Source organism: Chelonoidis abingdonii, chromosome 1, assembly GCF_003597395.2.
Source record: "Chelonoidis abingdonii isolate Lonesome George chromosome 1, CheloAbing_2.0, whole genome shotgun sequence".
NCBI lineage: Eukaryota > Metazoa > Chordata > Testudines > Testudinidae > Chelonoidis > Chelonoidis abingdonii.
This window is the reverse complement of record NC_133769.1, coordinates 281035576-281057547: the sequence shown is the minus strand read 5'-3', so window position 1 is coordinate 281057547 and position 21972 is coordinate 281035576.

The window sequence follows — 21972 nt, the reverse complement described above, 5'->3', positions numbered from 1 at the left end:
AATTAGAGTTCTCATATTCCAAAACCTTTGAAACTTTTGTGATATGTTAGACAGGTTTCTTGTAAGGGGTGAAGACCAAGGAATTTAATGATAGATATTTCAGCTTTCATAGTTATTTTCTGTTTGTTCTCTCAAGGCCACTAAGAGATAGTGTACTATAAATAGTGATTTCTTTTTCTTTCTTCATTCAATCCTTAGTTAAACTCCTATGTCTCAAATCCTGTGTAATTTTTAGAGAATAGAGTCCAGTGTTTTACCATATAAGTTACTTATAATAATTCTTGCTGCTGTTTATTATTTTATGTTTATTATTTTGCTATTCATGGTTAAAAAGATTATCCTTTCTTTCAAATACTCTATTTAGTAATTAGCACGTTATTGACTTGATTTTTTTATTGAAATTGAATAAAAACATGACACATGCTGCTGCCAAAAATCAAAACAAAACAAAACAAAAAACCCAAATACATTCAAAAAATGGAATGCCACCACAGTGGTTGAGTAAAAACAACCTTTGTTTTCAGATCTGTGACCGTCAATGAAAAAATATTTGTATGAAATTTAAATGAAATATAAATAAGGAAAACAAGATACTTTTTTCTTTTAGAAGGTAAGAATTTTTATGTTTTCGACCTCTGTATTTTTTCTTTTTTACCTTTAGATTTGTCATGTTTTAAAATTGATTTTTATGACACATACATGCTGCAGAATAAGCATCCTGTAATTAACATAAATAAATACATTTGCAACAAGATAGATTGCACCTTTTATTTGGAAATTGGATACTTTTTCATCTTAAAAGTAGACATACCCTGAGCATGAAATACTTGCTTAACCAGATCTGCCTTTTGAGATCAGGATAGATAATGTCCACTTTTTCAGAGCAATTTCAGATAGGACATTGTTTTTCTTTTCAGAATTGTCATGATGTATGACAATATACAGAATGCTGTTTGGAATAAGGTTATAGGGAGTCATGATACAGCTAAAAATGAAACTGCGTGGAATAATGTGGTGTGATGCAAACATCATTCTTTATCAGAAATTAAGACATTTCACAGTCTCTTTGAAGATATGGACTAGTTATTGTGGAATCAATTTTCAGTGCACAGCATAGCATGTTAAGCCACATAATCTTTGCAAATTGGGAGAGTGTTCATTGTGCTGAAAATGCATCACTCTGCATACATTCAACTGAGACAGCCACAATATTTGATTTACATCCATACTCACTTCAACATATTTTAATATAAGTAATAAATGAGGGATTTTCTTTGGGAAAAACCCCAAATAGCAATGTGTTTAAACAAATTGTTTCAGCTGTGTTTTTGAATATAACAGTCAGCATACAAATGCCATGGAGTGATGTGGCCCAGGAGTAGAAATATGTGATAAAATCATAAATGTTTTAATAGAAGTACAAAAAGGGATTAAATTTACAGAGAATCTACTGCATCTGCTGCCACATGAAACTTTCAGTTATGAACATGACAAAATGTGTAACTAACAGTCAATATATTTGCGGCCCTTGCTAAAATACTGTCTTTTCTCTACACTTCCTTTTAGTCTCTGATCTTGTAATGGGATCTATGTGCTTGTGTAGAGCCTCCTTGAAGTCCAGAGGGTTCACCCATGCTGGTACTGTTGTATGAAGTGTGGTTAGTGCAGGGGTTGGCAACCTCTGGCACTAAGATCACCAGAGTAAGCACTCGGGCAGGCCGGGCCCAGTTTGTTTACCTGCTGTGTCAGCCGTTTCGGCCGATCACGTCTCCCACTGGCAGCAGTTCGCCATTCCAGGCCAATGGGGGTGGCTGGAACCGAGGACAGCACATCCCTCACCCGCGCCACTTCCCGCCGCTCCCATTGGCCTGGGACAGTGAACCACGGCAGTGGGAGCTGTGGTTGGCCGGACCTGCCAATGTGGCAGGTAAACAAATTGGCCTGGCCTGCCAGGGTGCTTACCCTGGCGAGCTGCATGCCAGAGGTTGCTGACTCCTGGGTTAGTGATAATATGATAGGCAGAGGCTAAAGAGGATTCCCCTTACCAAATTCTAACTACTGGTTTCCACACATGCTAGGAATTGTTTTGTGTGCTGCCTTTTTATACTAGCCTTTGCACTTCTTCTAACTGTCCTGTCCTGCCAGGTCCACAACCTTCCCTGCAACTTATGCTTGCAGGGACTTGTGTTGCCAGCCCTCTGGCAGTGCAGGTAGCCCTCTCCAGCTCTGTTGTCACAGTCACACTTACTCACTTATGTGACAGTGGGGCTGCACAGGACTACATGGGATGCCACAAGAGCCATTCATCAGTATGGCAGCCTGCTCCTCAGCCGGGGGCTCGTCCTCCTCTCCTCGCAGTCCTTGCTGGGGAAGGTCTCTACTCTGTTATCCAAACCTCCACATTATCTGAATCTCTTCCTTGTCCCACAGCATGAGATATGTGAGGGAGAAGGAAAGGATTTGGATAATGTGGAGATTCAGATAATAGGGTTTCGGATAAACATGAGTATATTGTACATGGTTTTTTTTTTGTTTGTTTTTTCAAAAGAAATGTAGGCATAGAGAGGTGAGCTGGCTTGGCCAAGGTAACATAGCAACTAGGAATAGTATACAGGTTGCCTGTCTCCTAGGTCCAGAGTGCTGTCCAATCCATCTTACTACGCCCTCTATGATCAGATGCACACAGGAAAATATGATGGGACCATTAAAATGGTTAGAATACATTGCATCACACATACACATGGGAGTTATGCTTTCTCCCATGGTGCCCTGTGTGCCTGGGACAACCTGCCTGTAAACATCCACAAAACTCACTCATTTTCCTTAAAACTCTCTTCTGTCATGAGGCAAAAAAAAACCATTGAGAATGGGTTGGCTATTTGTGTGCAGAAATCAGACACCTGTGCTGATCATACTGTTTTTTTGTTTTCTTGTATTCCTCCTTTTCTTATGCTTGGATTGTAAATTCTTTGGGGCAGGCACTCTCTTTTGGTTCCATGTTTGCAAAAAAAAATATTGGATTGTAATATGCATTATGGAGAGAAGTTCAATACTATTAAAAACATCTGTCTTTTCAGGAGCTTAGAGGAAAAAGGGGATGTCTGATTAAGAGGCAGACTGTGGTTGACTTATTCATGTTGTCTGATCCTGAATCTAAGCCTCTCTGAACCTTGGAGACATTATATATGCATTTTTAAATAAAGAAAAAAGTTTGGTATTTTAGACTAGGTCTACACTAAGGGCGGGGGGGCGTCAACCAAAGATACGCAACTTCAGCTACGCAAATAGCGTAGCTGAAGTCGGTGTATTTTAGGTCAATTTACCTGACCATGAGGATGGCGGAGAGTCAACTCTCGCCATGGTGGAGTTCCAGAGTTGATGGCAGAGCGATCGGGGATCGATTTTATCTCATCGACACTAGGTGCGATAAATCGATCCCCGATAAAGCGATCATTCCCTGCTGATCCGGCGGGTAGTGTAGACATACCTTCAGTTAGATTGACTCTACCACAAATGTCATAAAAAATTATCAGCCCAGGCACAAAATTTCCATTTCCATTGTTTCTCATGATGATTTATGATAACGGAAAAAAAAATCAAACACCTAGTATATTTTATTTGCCTACCAAAACATTACTTGCCCAGAGTGATTAGAAATTTGCATAGCCAGTTAAAATTAAAATTATTGTGAAATTCTGACTTTTGGATGATACCAACATCAATATAATTTGATGAAGCTTGTCTTAACGTGAGATGCTTTTAAACAGTTACAAAAATACTGTTAAGATGGAGATCTCACTATATTCTGCAGAATTGCTTTAAAAAAAATGTAGTGAAGTCCCATTTCTGTTTATAGTGTGGTTCCATTTTGACAAGTGACATTGAAGAAATGGTGTATTCTTATTTAACAGACCTGCTTGTTGTGTGAATTCAGAGTATTTTAGGAAGTGAAAGGTGTTAAAAAAAAAAAAAAAAAAACAGCAAGAAAGCCTATTTATTATCCCTGCAGAGCCAACGTAGCTGAAACAACTGGATTTTATTCTCTTTGCACATCATCAGCAGAATTGATTACTACATTCCAACTGGTTACATCTGTATAAGTTCTCTGAAAACAATTGTTTATGCAGGTGTCACTTTTAGCAGCATATGGTCTACAGAGCCTTATTTGTGGGGGTGATGAGCAAATAGGAAAATAATAGAGTCTACCTCTCAGACCCTGGGTTAAAAATTAGAGACCTGGGTTGAAATTTGGAAAATCACCATAAATAACCTGGTACCCATCAATGCTACTTATATAGTCACTTGTTCAGGATAAACCACAGTTAGGCCTAGTCTACACTACCCATTAAACCGAATTTAGCAGCGTTAAACTGTTTAACCCTGCACCCATCTAAACAACGAGGCCTTTATATCTGTCAAGGTTTTTTCCCCACTTTGAACTTTAGCTCCAAAAAGTGGGGACCTGCATGGACCCTTCTAAGCTTAATTCCTAGCTAGATCTGGTAACGCTGCCACCAGCCAAAAATATAGTGTTTGGCACACTTCTGTTCCCCAAAACCTTCCCTGGGGAACCCAAGCAAAAACCTTGGGTCTTAAAACAAGGAGAAATTAATCTCCTCCCACCTTTTCCCCCACCAATCCCTGGTGAGTTCAGACTCAATATCTTGGATTTTAAAACAAGGAAAAAATCAATCAGGTTCTTAAAAAAGAAAGCTTTTAATTAAAGAAAGAAAAAGTAAAAATTATCCCTGTAAAAATTTGGATGGAAAATGCTTTACAGGGTATACAGATTCATATAGACTAGCGGACCTCCCTGCAGCCTTAGATTCAAAGTTACAGCAAACAGAGGTAAAAATCCTTCCAGCAAAAGGAAAAGCATTCACAAATTGAAAGAAAACAAACATAATACTAATCCGCCTTGTCTGGCTATACTTACAATTTTGAAACATGAAAGACTGATTCAGAAAGATTGGGAAAGTCTGGGTGTACGTCTGGTCCTCTTGCCCAAGAGCGAACAATGAACAAAACAACAACACAAACAAAGACTTCCCTCACCAAGATTTGAAAGTATCTTTTCCCCCATTGGTCCTCTGGTCAGTGTCAAGACAGGTTCACTAAGCTTCTTAACCCTTTACAGGTAAAAGAGACATTAACCCTTAACACATGTTTATGACAATATCGATATAAGGGCTCTTTAAACCAATTTCTGTACTTCTCCCCAACGAGAGGGTAGCACTGAAATCGGTATTGCCATGTCAGATTAGGGTTAGTGTGGCCACAAATCAACGGTATTGGCCTCCGGGCAGTATCCACAGTGCACCATTGTGACCGCTCTGGAAAGCAATATGAACTCGGATGCACTGGCCACGTAGACAGGAAAAGCCTCGCGAACTTTTGAATTTCATTTCCTGTTTGCCCAGCATGGAGCTCTGATCAGCACAGGTGGTGATACAGTCCCAAATCCAAAAAGTCCAGCATGGACTGTATGGGAGATACTGGATCTGATCGCTGTATGGGAAACAATCTGTTCTATCAGAGCTCCATTACAGAAGAAGAAATGACAAAGCATTTGAAAAAATCTCCAGGCTATGATAGACAGAGGCCACAGCACAGTGCTGTGTGACAAGTGTAATGGAAAGCCAAAGAATCAAATGAACGCTCATGGAGGAGGGAGGGGGACTGAGGACCCCAGCTATCCCACATCCCCGCAGTCTCCGAAAACCATTTGCATTCTTGGCTGAGCTCCCAATGCCTGAAGGGTCAAAAATATTTCCCGGGTGTTCAGGGTATATGTCATCAATTTACACCCTTCCCCCAAAAGAAAGAAAAGGGGAAAAAAAAAACATTTCTCACCTTTTTCAATGTCACCCTATGTCTACTGCAGGTTCTGGTAGACTGGGTGCTGCATCGCTGAACATCAGCATCCCCTTCTCGGTGCAGATAGTACGATATGACTGCTATCCATTATCATCATCAGCCCATGAGTGCTCCTGGCTGGCCTCGGTGAGGTCGGCCGGGGGGCACCTGGGTAAAAATGGAATGACTCCGGTCATTCCCGCAGATGGTACAGAACGGCTGGTACATCTTCATCATAGCAACTGGAGGCTGAGCTCCATCAGCCTGCCCCCCCACCTTTCATGTCTAAAGAAAAGATTCTGTACTGCCTGGACTATCATAGCAGCTGGAGGCTTCCTCCCTCTCATTTTGTCTCACTAAAAAGTCAGTGTTTCTTATTCCTGCATTCTTATTACTTCATCACACAAAAGGGGGATACTGCCACGGTAGCCCAAGAGGGTTGGGGGGGCGGGAAGAAATGGGTGGGGTTTGCAGGGGTACCCTAGAATGGCATGCAGCTCATCATTTCTGCGAGAACTCTGGGGTCTGACACAGAGCGGCTGTGCTCTCTGGTCTCTAGTATATACTTGCCCCTATTCTAAGCAGGACTGACTCTATGTTTAGACAAAACATAAAGAAGGGAATGACCCAGGGAGTCATTCCCATTTTTGTCCATGCGCCGCTGGCCAAACCTCAGCAAGGCCAGCCAGGAGCATCCATGACAGCAGCAGACAGTACAGAGTGACTGACAACCATCATCTCATCGCCAGTTTACAATGGCATGGCAGATGGTGCAATAGAGATGGTAATCGTCTCTGCTACTTGCAAGGAAATGAATGTGCTGTGTAGCACTGCAGTACCGCCTCTGTCAGCAGCATCCAGTACACATACAGTGACAGTGACAAAAGGCAAAATGGGATCCATGGTTGCCATGCTATGACATCTGCCAGAGCTATCCAGGGAAAAAGGGCGTAAAATGATTCTCTGCTGTTGCTTTCACGGAGGAAGGATTGAGTGACGACATTTACCCAGAATCACCCGTGACACTGTTTTTGCACTGGGATCTCAACCCAGAATTCCAATGGGCGGGGGAAACTGAGGGAACTATGGGATAGCTACCCACAGTGCAATGCTCCGGAAATTGACGCTAGCCTCAGTACATGGACACACACCACCGAACTAATGTGTTTAGTGTGGCCGCGTTTATGTAAAATCGGAATAACCTTGTAGTGTAGACATACCCTCAGATAAGGATTTTCTAGAGCTGAAATGACTTTCTTGCTGTAGATTTTAATATTTTTAAACTTGGATGCATAGCAACAGATTAAAATCACTAACAAGCTCTATAGCAAACATTTTCAGAGATAGTGGAAATTCATGTTAAGCATACCCTTGTTGTTCAGCATGGTTAAACAAAACTGAAGTCACTGGTTTCTAATACATGGCTGTCAATGTTGCACATCTTTATTTGCTTCTTTTTGCTGAAAACAGTGAGAACAGGCTACTTCTGTCATTTCATGTCTGTATGAATAGTCTGCTAAATCTGCTTTGTGAACAGCATGACCAGCTCTCCTATACAAAAAACGATAAAACTTCCTAAATGTCCTACAAATTGTTTCAGTTCTTTTTCATGTTGGATGAACACTTTCTTTCAATTGTGATGTTGTATTACTCCTGTTACAGTGATTCCAGCCCATGCTATGAATTAGGTTTTGTGGCAGCACTTTAACTTACACCACATTCTGTTATGCTGTCACATCCATTATGATAGGGGGACAGTCTCACGAAAGACGTGCAGGAAACCCCATTGAATTGAATGTTTAAAACTAGATTGGGCAAAGCACTTGAAAATGCACTGTGGGAAACAGTCCTTCATTTGTAGAGAGATGGACTGGATCGGGGTCGGCAACCTCTGGCACGTGGCTCACCAGGGTAAGCACCCTGGCGGGCTGGGCCAGTTTGTTTACCTGCTGCAGTTTGCAATCCCAGGCCAATGGGAGTGGCGGATAGCCGCGGTCAGCACGTTCCTCAGAGTGCGGCACTTCCTGTCACCCCAATTGGCTTGTGACGGCGAAACGCAGCCGAACCTGCTGACGCGGCAGGTAAACAAACTGGCCCAGCCCACCAGGGTGCTTACCCTGGTAAGCCACGTATTCCCAATCCCTGGTCTGGATGATCTTTTAATAGCTATCTTCTATCTATTACCTCTCTTCATCCAGGATGAATTCATATCATATAAATACTCATTATGTACTTGATTCTGCTCCTGCTGACATCTTTGGGTATGTGAGTTGGGCCTATATATTGGAATATAAGGTGAACTCCTGGCTCCATTCAAGTCAAAGTCAAGTTGACTGTGGAGATAGGATTTCACACATAATATATGCATAAATTTCACATGGAATATGTCATGATTTAAATTAGTTAATTAAATAAGTGAACTCACACAATTAACTAAAAAAATAATAGTGATTAAAAATTAAATTAAATTGAAACTCAAGTGATAGATCTTATGCCAGATGCACAACATGACAGTCACTTTTCAATAGTTGCACTGCTTGTAGACTCTTTTCCTTTTGTGATGCTGACAGACCAGCTCAGACCAGAGCCATAGACCAATTCTCTTGTGTGTGAATAGCAAAGGAATTAAATATATTAGAATATGTTCAGGCCAATTTACTTGTGTGTTAATAAAAATCAAAGGAGATGTTAATATTATTGTTTTCACCTATCTATAACCTGTTGTTTACTATTACACTACAGTAGCATGACGCATATCGGGTAATTAAATAACCCTAGATCAGATTATGTATTAATGTAAGAGTGTATTCAGGTTTTAAAACTTCATGAAAACTAATGGAATGTTACTTTTATTGTTTACACTTCTCTATTCATATTATAATGTAATGGAAAACATTTACATTATGTATATCCCTAAATAACTCATCAAATGGAAATGAAAAAAAGTGCTAAATTCAAAGCAACTGGCCTTTATGTGTGGATACAATCACTTGATAAATTGCTGTCTGTGAAAAGAAGTTGTAAGTACTGATTCAAAGAGAGATCCTTTATCTCTGGACTTTTTGGTTTCTAACAGGGTAGAATAACTGAACAAGAAGACAGAGATCCCCAGAGTTATTCCGAGTAGCCCTGAAAAGACCTTTAAGAAACTGGAAAATTACTGCATCTCCGCTATCATTTTGGATTTACACATTTGACTCATCTATTATATTTTTCTTGTTTTAATATCCTAATAACTGTCATTCTTTTTTTCTTAGCTAATAAACCAATAGTTAATTTACTATATAATTGGATTCCAGCATCGTCTTTGGTGTAAGAGCTGGAATGTCAATTGATTTGGGTTAAGTGATCGGTCTCTTGGGACTGAGAGAATTGGATGTGGTGTGGTTTTTGGTTTTAATAACCTTTTGTCACAAAATCCAGTTTTGTGACTGGAGAGGTCTGTGACTCCATGGTAAGACTGATATACTGATCCAAGAGTTCACATTTGTTACTGGCTTGGTGAAATCTAACAAAAGAATATAACACTACTTTGGGGTGTTTGCCCTTGTTTTCTTACAGTCTGCCCTGAGATACATGCTCACAGCTTTGAGTCACTCCAAAACCATGTGATACCCTTCATTCAACTTGAATCTGCTGGAATTGTGTTTTCAATTTTTTTTAATATTTGTATATTTTGCATTGATGCCAAAAACATTATTTTATAAACATGCCACTTATTCTGCAAGTTACAGAATGTAATAGCCATATTTGAAGGAAGAAAATTAGTGCAGCTGTGTCCCTTCAAGTTTTCAAACCAAACCTGAATTTATTCCAGAAATATTGGTCAACATCTCCTTCCTGGTAAAATCTGGCTTAAGAATGCACTATTGGAACTTCTTATTGGGGTCTTGTGATAATCTAGTGAAACAGGGCTATTTTCATATAATGAGATAAATTATCAGAGACTGACTTTGACATTATAATGAAAAGGGCTACTAATGATGACATAATATAAGTCTGATATATTTCTATAAACATTACCATAGAATTGATTACCATAAGATTGTGACATGATTACTACAGGTTTTTAGTGACAAAATAACATAAATGGACATAACTTCAATATTTGAACTCTGGGGCTACTTTCCTTTGGGATTTTATCACCTATTGCTGGAAGTTTTGATAATTTGGACTATTTTTACTTTCTGAAGCTAAAATCAAGAAAAGTCCTATGAACAGTATACGAGAGAGATTTCAACAAATGTGTTCTAATGTCATTGTTAACCTTTTAATGTTCATGTTTACTACAAGTCTACCTGTACCATGCCAGCCCTTTCAATCTTCTTCAATGTGCTAATTTTCTTTTAGGTATAGAGACACAACAGCATACAGTGAACCTCTAAATTCATACTATTAAAAATCTATATAAATGTAAAAACTGATCATGTATATCTTGGGCTGTATGTTTGATACAAACAGAACTGTCATAACTTACTTTGTAGTCACCTCTTCTACAGTGCATGGATTATGCTTGTTAATTTGTAAATGGCATCCTTCATCTCAGTACCTGGATGCTTTACATGAATTTAAAAATACAAAATTCAGAACATACAGGGTTAAAATATTCCGTCTGCAAACCTTTGCAAACTCTTTTTTCCCAAAATGATCTAGATGCTAAATTTAACCAAACAGCTACATCTTACACCACATACTTCAACTCACCAATCAAAAGCTTTATTGGACTGCCAGATGGAGTAGATTCCAAAAATAAAGATCCACTACTGAGAATGACTTCCTATCAGTTCTGGAGTCTTGAACTTCCATATGCTAACATTAAAATTATCCCAGTATATACTAACTTCCCCAACATGGCATAAGGAAAGAGGCAATCTTTTCAATAACTGACCCTCAGACCTGACACCAGGGCTGCCCAGAGAATTCAAGGGATCTGGGGCAAAACTACAGAATATTATATTCTTATGGGGGACCCTGCAGAGCCCAGGGCCTGGGGTAAATTGCCCCTTTCTCCACACCCTCCCCAGGCAGCACTGCCAGGCACAGTTTTGTAGATCAAACACATTGAATCATAGTTGGAAGACAAATAGCCTACACAGAATATGAAGCTCTTGTATTATATGCTTGTAACAACACATCCACTTGATCTAGGTCAGGGATCAGCAACCTTTGGCACACGGCTCGCCAGAATAAGACCCCTGGCAGGCTGGGCCAGTTTGTTTACCTGCTGCCTCCTCAGGTTCGGCCAATTGCGACTCCCGCAGGCCGCAGTTTGCCACTCCAGGCCAATGGGGGCTGTGGGAAGCGCTGGTCAGCACCTCCCTCAGCCCACGCCACTTCCTGCAGCCCCAGTTGGCCTGAGATGCTAAACTTTGGCCAATGGGAACAGTGATCAGCCAAACATGTGGATGTGGCAGGTAAACAAACTGGCCTGTCCCACCAGGTGGCTTACATTGGCAAGCCGCGTGCCAAAGGTTGCCAATCCCTGATCTAGATTTTCTTACTCCTGCTTTGAATACAGGGGACTGGACTAGATGACCTACTGAGGTCCCTTCCAGTCCTACACACCTAAGATTCTATGATTTAGTGGAGGCAGAAACTCAGTGTGTTTTTTTGTTGAACCTCTGAGTTTTCATTCAGTATGTGCTCTTTAGTAGTTTAAAACCTATTATTAAAATTATATAAAAATAATGAACTGAGACCTGGAGAAAACAAGAAGCCTGCCCAACCTAAGAAATCCACAGTATCTACTTTTTTATAAATTCCCTTTCCCATTCTTTTGCACATTCTTGAGCTTGATCCTGAGATAGCTACATTCAAGAAACTTTGACAGATAGGGCTCATTCATTCTCCTTACGCATTTATGCAATTCCATATACACGCAAATAGATTTGCTGATAAAATGAACATGCAGCAAATGGTCTAATCAAGAAGCAGAAGAAATAAGCTTTTGTTGCCTACTATTAGTTTCTTTAAGTCATTTCTCAAAGTGATGTGGTAGCCTATATTTGGTCAAAAAATAAATTGGATTACTTTGACTATGTGGAATCTTATAGCCTGACACCTCCAGAGTCCACTCCAAGCTGAGAAGAAAAGAAAATTGGATATTCTTAACAGTACCACTTCTAATTCACTTAGTTCACTCCCAAATCTATATCCTCCTTATGATGGACATACACTGAATATATCTATTAATGCCCATTTCAGATGTAGAATTCTGATAGCAGCTAGAGCTCTCTTTTTCTGACAGACAGTGACTATTAAGATAATTAGGCTTAGACATCTCTAAAACAATTAAACAACATAGAAAGTATTTACCAAGAACTTTAGAGACCAGTCAAAAAGAGAAAAGGAGAGAGAGAAAAAAAGCAATCATAGTAAAATCAAGTGACTTTATGCTGGCAGGATAATTTATTTTGACCTGATCTATAACTTCCGAATTAGGCATTGTTCATGGAACAACAAGTTTTTTGTAGGTTTTGTTTGTTTGTTTGTTTTTTACTTTTAATCAGCAAATGTTGGTTGAGAAGAACATACATAAAAGATTGACTACAATCATTTGTGAAATTTCAATTCCATTGTAGACTTCCTGGTGAATTTTCTAACTGAAAACTTCATTTAATAGAGTGTCTTGAGTAGAAACACTGGCTCTGAGACTGTACAATTTTTGGGGGGGGGGAGGGCGAGGGAAGACCCATCTCCAGGTCCAAATCCTATGGCTCATGTTCAATTTCCCTTTCTGTGGATTTCTGTGATGTCTAGGTACTTACGCAGTATGGTGAACAGAGATCTACAGATATAGAAATCTTCAAAAAAATTTGGAGAAATTGTTTGCCAAAAAATGCCATTCTAGTCAACCTGCAACTATTTGAAAATTTGACATGAATTTTCTAAATAGCTTTGAAAAATTTTTTTATGACCTAGCTGCCAGGTAGCAGCCTTCTGTGTAGTCTTTAGCCCAGTGGTTAGAGCATCCACCCAAGCTGTAGGAAACCCAGGTTCAATTTCCCCCTCTACCTGAAATACACAAGGGTTTTGAACTTGGGTCTCCTGTATGATGTGGCCTAGCCACTGGGCTGAGGGATATCCTGGAGCATATTTCTTTTGGTGTCTCCTAGTGAAGCTGTTCCACTTTTTAGAATTAATTAAATAGCTGTTACCATAGGGACTTGAACTGGGGCCTCATACCTTTGGGAGGAATATTCAAAGCATCAGGCTATAAAGGCATTCTTACACAAATTCCCTGGCCCAATGACTATTCATTGCCATGCATAGTGGCAATTCATGGACATTCATGAGACAAAAGTTATAGAGAGGCCACATCCTCCTCCTCCTCCATCACCTTATGTCATAGAAACATGTTTCAGCCTACCCAAAAACAGATTTTTTTGATTCACTGACATTTTTGGATAGTGACAGGTTTCAGAGCAATAGCCGTGTTAGTCTGTATCAGCAAAAACAACAAGGAGTCCTTGTGGCACCTTAGAGACTAACAAATTTATTTGGGAGTAAGCTTTCATGGGCTAAAATGAAATGGGCTAAAACCCACTTCACCAGATGCATGGAGTGGAAAATACAGAGAGGTATAAATACTCAGCATATGAAAAGATGGGCGTTGCCTTGCCAAGTGGGGGGTCAGTGCTAACAAGACAATTCCATTAAGGTAGAAGTGGGCTATTCTCAACAGTTGGGAAGAAGGGAAGAAAAATCACTTTTATAGTGCTAATGAGTTCAATGGCACTGGGTTTTTTGCAGGGTTTGGCTCCTAGGTTAGTGTTTTTGTTGTGTGATGTGTAATTGCTGGTGAGTATTTGCTTCAGGTTGGGGGACTGTCTGTAAGTGAGGACTGGCCAACACTGTCCGCATATCTATTCAAGGGATAACATTATATGACCTAACCACGTCAGCCACACCACCAGGGGCTCATTCACCTTCACATCTACCAATGTGATATATGCCACCATGTGCCAGCAAAGCCTCTCTGCCATGTACATTGGCCAAACCGGACAATATCTATATAAAAGAATAAATGGACACAAATCTGACATCAAGAATTATAACATTCAAAAACCAGTAAGAGAACACTTCAATCTCCCTGGACACTCAATAAAAAACTTAAAAGTGGCCATTTTTCAACAAAAAAAAAAATAAAAAAAGACTCCAATGAGAAACTGCAGAACTGGAATTAATTTACAAACTGGACGTCATTAAATTAGGCCTGACTAAAGACTGGGAGTGGATGGGTCACTACAAAAACTAATTTAAAATTAATTTCCCCCTGCCAATACTCACACCTTCTTGTCAACTGTTTGAAATGGGCTACCTTGATTACATTGAACTCATTAGCATCTGATGAAGTGGGTTTTAGCCCACAAAAGCTTATGCCCAAATACATTTAATATCTAAGGTGTCACAAGGACTCCTCGTTATTTTTGCTGAATTTTTTGGATTTATTTTGACCAAAACTACTTTTCTCCCTCTCTCGCCACCCCATTTGCCAGATCCGTCTACAAGATAAATATATCAATATAAAGTAAAATTTCATTACCAATTAGAACAAGATGTGAGGCATATTCCATTTAAAAAAAACCTCTACGCTTGTTTACAAGTTTATCTCCAGGAATATCCTAAATCCTACTCTTGGTTCCAGTATTGATTCCCCATGTATCTCTGTGCAAATCTCTGCCACATTCCCCCCACTCCAACTCCAACTGTAAAATGAAACTATGATATTTACACTGCACATGGATATTTAATGCCTGAAAAGCTCTGAAAACCATTACATAATTTAAGTATTATACATTTTTCAGTCAATTTTCTTCTTTGACAAGTGCTAGCTGGCAGGAGGAAAAATGTTGTCAAGGATTTTTTATACTGAATCACTGAAAGCTAAATGAATAAAATGCCTTATTACAGAACAACAGTGATATCCTATAAGATAATAATAAAGATGAAATACACTGTGAAAACTGTAGCCTCTTTCTTGAGAATGGCATAGCCAAGTACTATAATATTTCTTTCTCTGGCATTTATTCTAAACGTACAAAGCCAGATAGAACAGAACCCCTTTGACTCAGAGGTTCTATGATACCATCACTAAAGACACTCATTATTAACTCATCATATTAGTCTTACATTTTTAATATTGGAATTTCTATGCTTTATATTTCAGCAAAAACAAAGTCACATCTTTTTTGATTGTACCAATATAAAATTAAGATAGCATTAGAAATTCATTTAATTGGGTTCATCTGAAACTTGCTGAAGAGGAAAATCTCACTAAAGAATAGAAGTGAATGCTGGATATTATTGAATAGCACCATACATCACTCTATTTGGTGGATAGTGTCTGAAATACTTGGTAGCTTAGAGTAACTTGAAGCAAGTCAGTCATACCTACATGAAACTAGGAAAACGTATATACACAAATTAGTGAATTCTGAGCCTGATTAATCATTTAGTATTACTGCAGTTTTCTATGAAGCATTGATGTCATAGAACAGGAATAACGTGCTGGTGGATTGGAGAAAAATCTAACTAATGCTCGTCTAATAATTTATTGTAAATAATTTGGCTGATCAATTTTGGCTGTTTTCTTCAAATAGGAACTGATTTTTATCTAATGCACCTTTATATTGCCCTGGCAATGATAGCACTTTAAATGATACTACTTAAATTTTAGTCAATGTAATCTGCTCCCAATAAAACATCCTACTATATTGTCAGAAAAGTGGAAATGTGCTTCCATCTAAATGAGAATTAGACCCACATTAATTTCTTTCATTATCTGATCAGTTTTAATCCTCATTTGTATTTTCCATATAAGAAAAAGAGTCAATGCTTTGATTAAATAATAGGAAATGTTTAGTTATGATACAACAATTAGTTTTAATCACCTTGTCAATACCTGTGTCAAATTTGGTTGATCATCTGATGGAAAAATAAATTTGGGTAAAGGATTGTTTGAGGGGTAGCCGTATGTTAGGGGAATCCTTTTTCCTTGGCACATTACAGTGCATTTTGCATTTACAGGACTCTCTTTGTAGCAGAGACTGTCAAATTTGATAAATTCTCTTGCAGAATATAAAAACTAGACTTCCAAAAACAGAAGATAAAAAGTGTACTTCGCAATATACTGCTTAAATTATATTTTTGTATTGCACTTTTAGTTTTCTATTAAACTTTACTGTTGCATTAAAAATAAAACCAGTGCTAAAGGGCAGAACACTTAGTGCCCATAACAGGAGTGATACGCTGAAAAAGGGCTAAGATACTGGATTTCTCAGCTAGAAAAAGAAAACTTCATACAATATTGGAAATAAAGGGTTTAGTTAGAAAAACAAAAGAAAACTAGGTGTTTGTGATGTCATTAGAGTTGTGTCAAATCAGAAGCCATTTTCTGAACTCATTATAGCATTGCTGGTATTTAAACTGATCTGAGAGATTTTGGGTTGTAATCAGAACAGATCCATTACAGACTCCCGTCAAGGCTGATTCCCCACTCTGGCACTTCGAGTGCAGAAGGTGGGGGCCCATAAGGATTCTAAAAGTTAATACTGGCTACTTCAGGCTCATAGTAAACTCCCAAGGTTACAGCTTCACTCTGACCTTGGATGGGTAGATGCTGCCACCACCCAAATGCAAAAAAATCCCTTTGAATCCAGGAAGGCACTGTTGGGAATTCCTCCACCCTCAAGCCCTTGAAAGGTAAAAAAAGTAAATTTCATTAAAAACAAAAAGAAAGAAAATACATCTGGAACTTAGGCTTTGCTAGATTTAAAAAGAGCAAATATAATAATTAAGCATCAAGAATGATTTTCTTGAAATCCAGCTTAATGGTTAAAAGCAAAACAAAAGCATTTGTGGGTTAGCATAGAGCAGTCTGTAGTAAGATGAGACCCTGAAACATAAACCCTTATCAGAGGCCCAGTATGAGCTCAAAGGCCTGAACTAAAGTAATGCTCAAGACTTTGCTAACATAAAGCAAAGTTAAGCTGTGAGCCAGAGGCAGGCCCTGCTCACAGAAGCTGGCAAGGAAAGGGCTGATGCTGCAAAAAGAGACATACCTAAAAGGTACTGGACACCAGATATCAGAACATTTGCATACTTATACACTCCACACAGATAACAAGGAACAAGCTGACCATCCCAATGACAGGGCCAATATGATGGATAAAGTTGTTTTGTTTGAACCAACATGTACAAGATGAGAGGCGGCACCTTACTATGTAAAGGGGTTGTACCTTGCTTCGTAGAGGGGTTGCACCTCAATACGTCAGGAGTGATTTGTAACTTGTTTTTACCAGTTTTAAGAATACATCCCTGGGGCAGTGTCTGTGTCTTTGGCCTAGGGGGCAGTGAAAAGTCCCGCCACTGACTGAGCTGGTCCATCGTCAGGGAGCACATAAGTACTAGCTACCAGCACCTTAGCAGCCCCTTGGACTTCTATGCTGGCGAGATGGAGACTGTGTTTCTTTTCGACAATAAACATGGCCCAGGTGCCTTTGTACCTTACTAGAGTCTGTGGTCATTAGAGGTTCTCTCGGGGTCTGCTGGGTTAGCGATCTGCACAGAGCTGGGGCAGCACACAGGGGGAATATGCACGCAGCCGATTGATATCAACATTGAACGGAGCAGAGAACCACACCGGGAGCATCTGATGACAGAGTCCACAAGCCATAAAGAAATAAACCTAATCGTGTCTTCCTAGACATTTCCTGATCTATTACATACCTGGGGGGTTTCAAATAAGTAGTTTCTAGGTATGACTGGTGATTTTCATACCTGGCCCATAGCTTTTACAGCATAGCTCCAGCCCTGTCTATGCTCTGTCCCCTCTCTCTGGAGAACAACAACAGACAAAGAGAAAGCTTTTTCCCTAATTTTAAAAAGCTTGAGCCCTCCCATTGGCTCTGATGGTCAGGTGTCCACTCCCTTCCTTTTACTTATGGGCTTTTTAACCCTTTATAGGTAAAGCAAGTAGAGAACAGCTACTTAACAGGGATTTTATAGTTAACTGATGGCTAGGTGTCCATAAAAGGGAGCTATCTCCCATCCCCCTTCATTTATCACACTCTCAAGCAACCTAACACTCCTCCATAGGGTACCTGGAAACCATCCTTTACCCACACATCACCAGGCCTGCTCCCCTTTATCAGGACTTTACTGAGGGATGGTTTGCTAGGCTTTAACCTCTGCCCCGTCTGTCAATATCTGCAGGTTGCAAGCAATTAAGAAATTTGGAGGGAGTCATTTGGTTAGTCCAGTAACCCTTCAACAGAACCCAAATCATCAGGGAAAATGCTGCAGAGAAGCTTCAAAGGCAGTAGATGAGCATGCCATCTGATGCCACCTCTCTTCTCTCTGCAGTGAAGTGGTGGCCCTGTTTCATACAAAAGGAAACTCTGAATGGCACATCTGAGTAGATCATCCAGCCCCATTTTGGTTCTTGGAGAAACAAAGACTTTATGCAGTTAAAGTACTAGCTTGTGAGCAAGAGCTTTCATGCCCTACCCCTGCTATATGTGCCTTGAGGGTGCAAGGAAAGAATCAGTGTAAAGGTAATTAGGACTTCCCTTTCAAGAGATGAAAGGTAAATTAGAAGCCCTGGGGCTATGGTGAGGTGTTTAGGGGATATTATGGGCTGAGTGCGAGGCATCTTGAGGGCCTGTAGACAGCTCACAGTGCTGTGGGATGAAGATTGTAAGGGACATGTGGTTAGATAAGAGTAAAGAATGGATGTGTGTTGCTGATCCACCCAGAAAACTTGTGCCTGGTTAGTTCTGGTATTGATGTCTCAAAGAACTATTAACAGTCAAAATAATTACTCTGACTTTGATAAGGAGCTAAAAAAGCAGGTAGTGTCTTGATGAAACTATGGAGTCTGCATTTCCTCACCACTAGAACATCTTCACTTTTCTGTTTAATAACTTGAGGAGGTGTATGTTTTTTTTTAAAGAAAGAATCTCTGCAATAATATTGGTGCTCCTGGAACCAGACTTGGTTGACCTGGTGCATGGAGAAGTGAAATGCATTTCCTTTGCATAAACTAATTGTCCAGTGCTGTACAAGTATTCATCCCAAAGGAGGGCAGAAGGCAGTAATAGATTAGATGACACCTCTGAGATACCAGATATTGGGCAGACAAATACGTGGTTTATTTGATAGTCTTCAGACACTTCCCTTGTTTATGAGTGGTGGTGTGGATTTCTAAGCTTGTTGTCTCCATTTTACCTTTCCTATAACTATCTTTTAAGAAAATAATAATGAAGTAACAGAATAAAAAAGGAATGATTCTACTGAAAACATATTCAGTGTAAGGAAACATTATGTATGCTGAGTTTTAAAGTAAATGCAATATGCATGCATTGTGATGATGGGGTTACCACTGCAAATAGAATGGTCATTCTTTTCTGAATATATAATACAAATTGCTGTTCGAACAGAGCATGCCACTTTTCCATTTGACTGTGACCTTCTTTTGGCTTATGCAACTCTTGAGTATTACATTCAGAGGTCAACACTTACGTGTAGGAGGGAGGAAAACATAGTTTAATGGAGTCAAACTCTTTACTTGGAAAAATATAGAACTTACTTGAAAATTCTTCTAACTATGCATATGAATGAGGTCAAATGAATTGGAGTAGTAATTGTTAGATAACAATTAGTTATTCTTTGGATGTACAGTAGTAAAGTAAAAAGTTCAATGTTAATAGCTTTTCATCTTTAGAAGCAGCAGAGCATAAGAACCTATTTATCATTAAGCTTTATCTGCAAGTACAATTTATGGCTGGCTGTTTTTGTTTCTGTTAAACTGATGGAACAAATAAAATGTGTGAAAAATTAATTTTAAAGTAGGTAAACAATGAAGACGTAGAAAGACAAGATAAAAACAAAGGAAGAACTCTATTCAGTGGTTTGGTAGGCTGCAAAAAAAATGTTTAATTTTCAAGTTCTGGAATAATTCTATATTAAAACTTACATGAAATGAGGACTTGAAATGGAAAATAATCTTAAAAGGTTACAAATAAAATAAATAATATGTAAAACATACAGTACTGACTTCTTTTAAAGTATACTGCTATGCTTGAATGTATTACCACAAGCAACAAAGGTAACTTAAAATCAAAACATTAAATGTGTTAGTGTATGTTAGTAATATATTTATATATTTAACTATTCCTTAAAATCCGTATCTTCAACAACAGTATGTCTGAATGCTAAGGCCCAGAAAACTCATCCTTGACTGATAAATAACCGTATTCAAGAATTTTATGCATTATGCAGTATTTAATAATTCTTAGGTACCCTCATGTCTATAAAACTCCAGATAGTCTTGGAAATGCTCTCCTTAACACACACACACGCGCACACACACACAGAGCTTTCAGAAGCATATATAGACTTGGGAAAGTAATAAGGGATAATTGTTACAGCAGATGTTTTCTGTTGGAGAATCAATAGGGAAGAATGTGTGAGGTAAGAAGGACCACTGAGAGATGTTATCTTGAAGAACTGTTAGTCCTCTCAGCTGTAAATAATCTTTCCTTTACAAATAAACCGGTAAACTGAGAATATATAGAAATCACATCAGAAGATGTGTGTCTGGGAGAATATTCTTGGTAAAGAGGTTTTCTTTGATTCAAAACCCTATATAATGATACTGGTATATCAACTTTGTTAAGGGAATGATAACTGCACTTACCTCCAGATACATTGAAGGATAAATAGAGAGCCAACTCTAGATCTGACAACAAAGGGTGGCAATGTATCTATTTCTTTCTGTATTCTGTACAGTGCTGTACTAATCTCTAACTGATAACTTTTGATTAAATAATTCTAATTGGGCCTGTTATTTGACAATCTTAAGTCAATAACTCAGACATGCAACAAATGGTTATACTACAATTTAACATGTAAAAGTGGTTCAATATTTATCAGCCCTCATTCACTGAATAGAGCATAAAACAACAGCATAATATACTTTTGTTTTAGTATTTGTAGAACTGACTTAAATATAGGGGACAGCCAAATGGGAAAATAAATTATAGGAAAAAATGAAGAATAAAAATGAAATCAATATTTTGTACCTAAAACAGAAGATTTATCCTGGCCCTTTATACTACAAGGTAGCTAAATTTAATTGTCCTGCATGGGATTGTTTCAGTTAATTGACCAAGGGCCTGATCTAGATTCCAGTGAATTTAATGGAGAGACTACCATGAGTTTTATGATATTGCTCCCTAAACACTCAACAAATTGACTAAAGGTGAATAAGCAGAAATGAAAGAATCCCAAGTGCCACTGATGAATGAGCTGCATCTAGATAATTCTCCTCTAGGTCCCAATAGTGGAAAGCAAGGAAAGGGCACTGGATACCACAGGTGTCAGCTTCCTACAGGCCTCAGGGGTGCTCAACTCCCCATTCTGACTTCAGCTCCATCCCCAGCAACCCTCAGTCCCCTCCTTACCTCTTCCCGTCCCTGCTCTGCCCCAGGCCCTGCCCACACCCCACCCCTTCCACAAAACCCTCACCCTCACCTGCCTCTTCTTGCCTCCACTCCACTCCTGCTCCACCTCTTCCCACCCAGTTCTGCTCCCTCTTCCAAGCACGGCCCATCTCTGCTCCTTGCCCCCTCCTCCCAGCACCTTTTCATGCTGCAAAACAGCTGATCGCGACAGACAGGAAGTGCTAAGGGGGAGAGGGCAAGTTAGCTGCTGGTGGGGGCTAAGAACCCACTAATTTTTTTCTGCTCCAGCCCTGGGGCACCCACAGAGTCAGTGCCTATGCTGGTCACTTCAATAGTCTAATTAATATTGTCCCTTGAATTGGGAAGTGACAGAGACATTGAAGTAAATGAGCAGTTCTCTAACATCACCCTGTGAGAGATCATGGAAAGACAGGATAAGGCCATTGTAGAACAACCTGACTAGCCCACCAGATAATCTAAGGCCTGGTCTACCCTACGCGTTTATACCGATTTTAGCAGCATTAAACCGATTTAACGCTGCACCTGTCCACACAACGAGGCCCTTTATATCGATATAAAGGGCTCTTTAAACTGGTTTCTGTACTCCTCCCCGACGAGAGGAGTAGCGCTGAAATTGGTATTACCATAT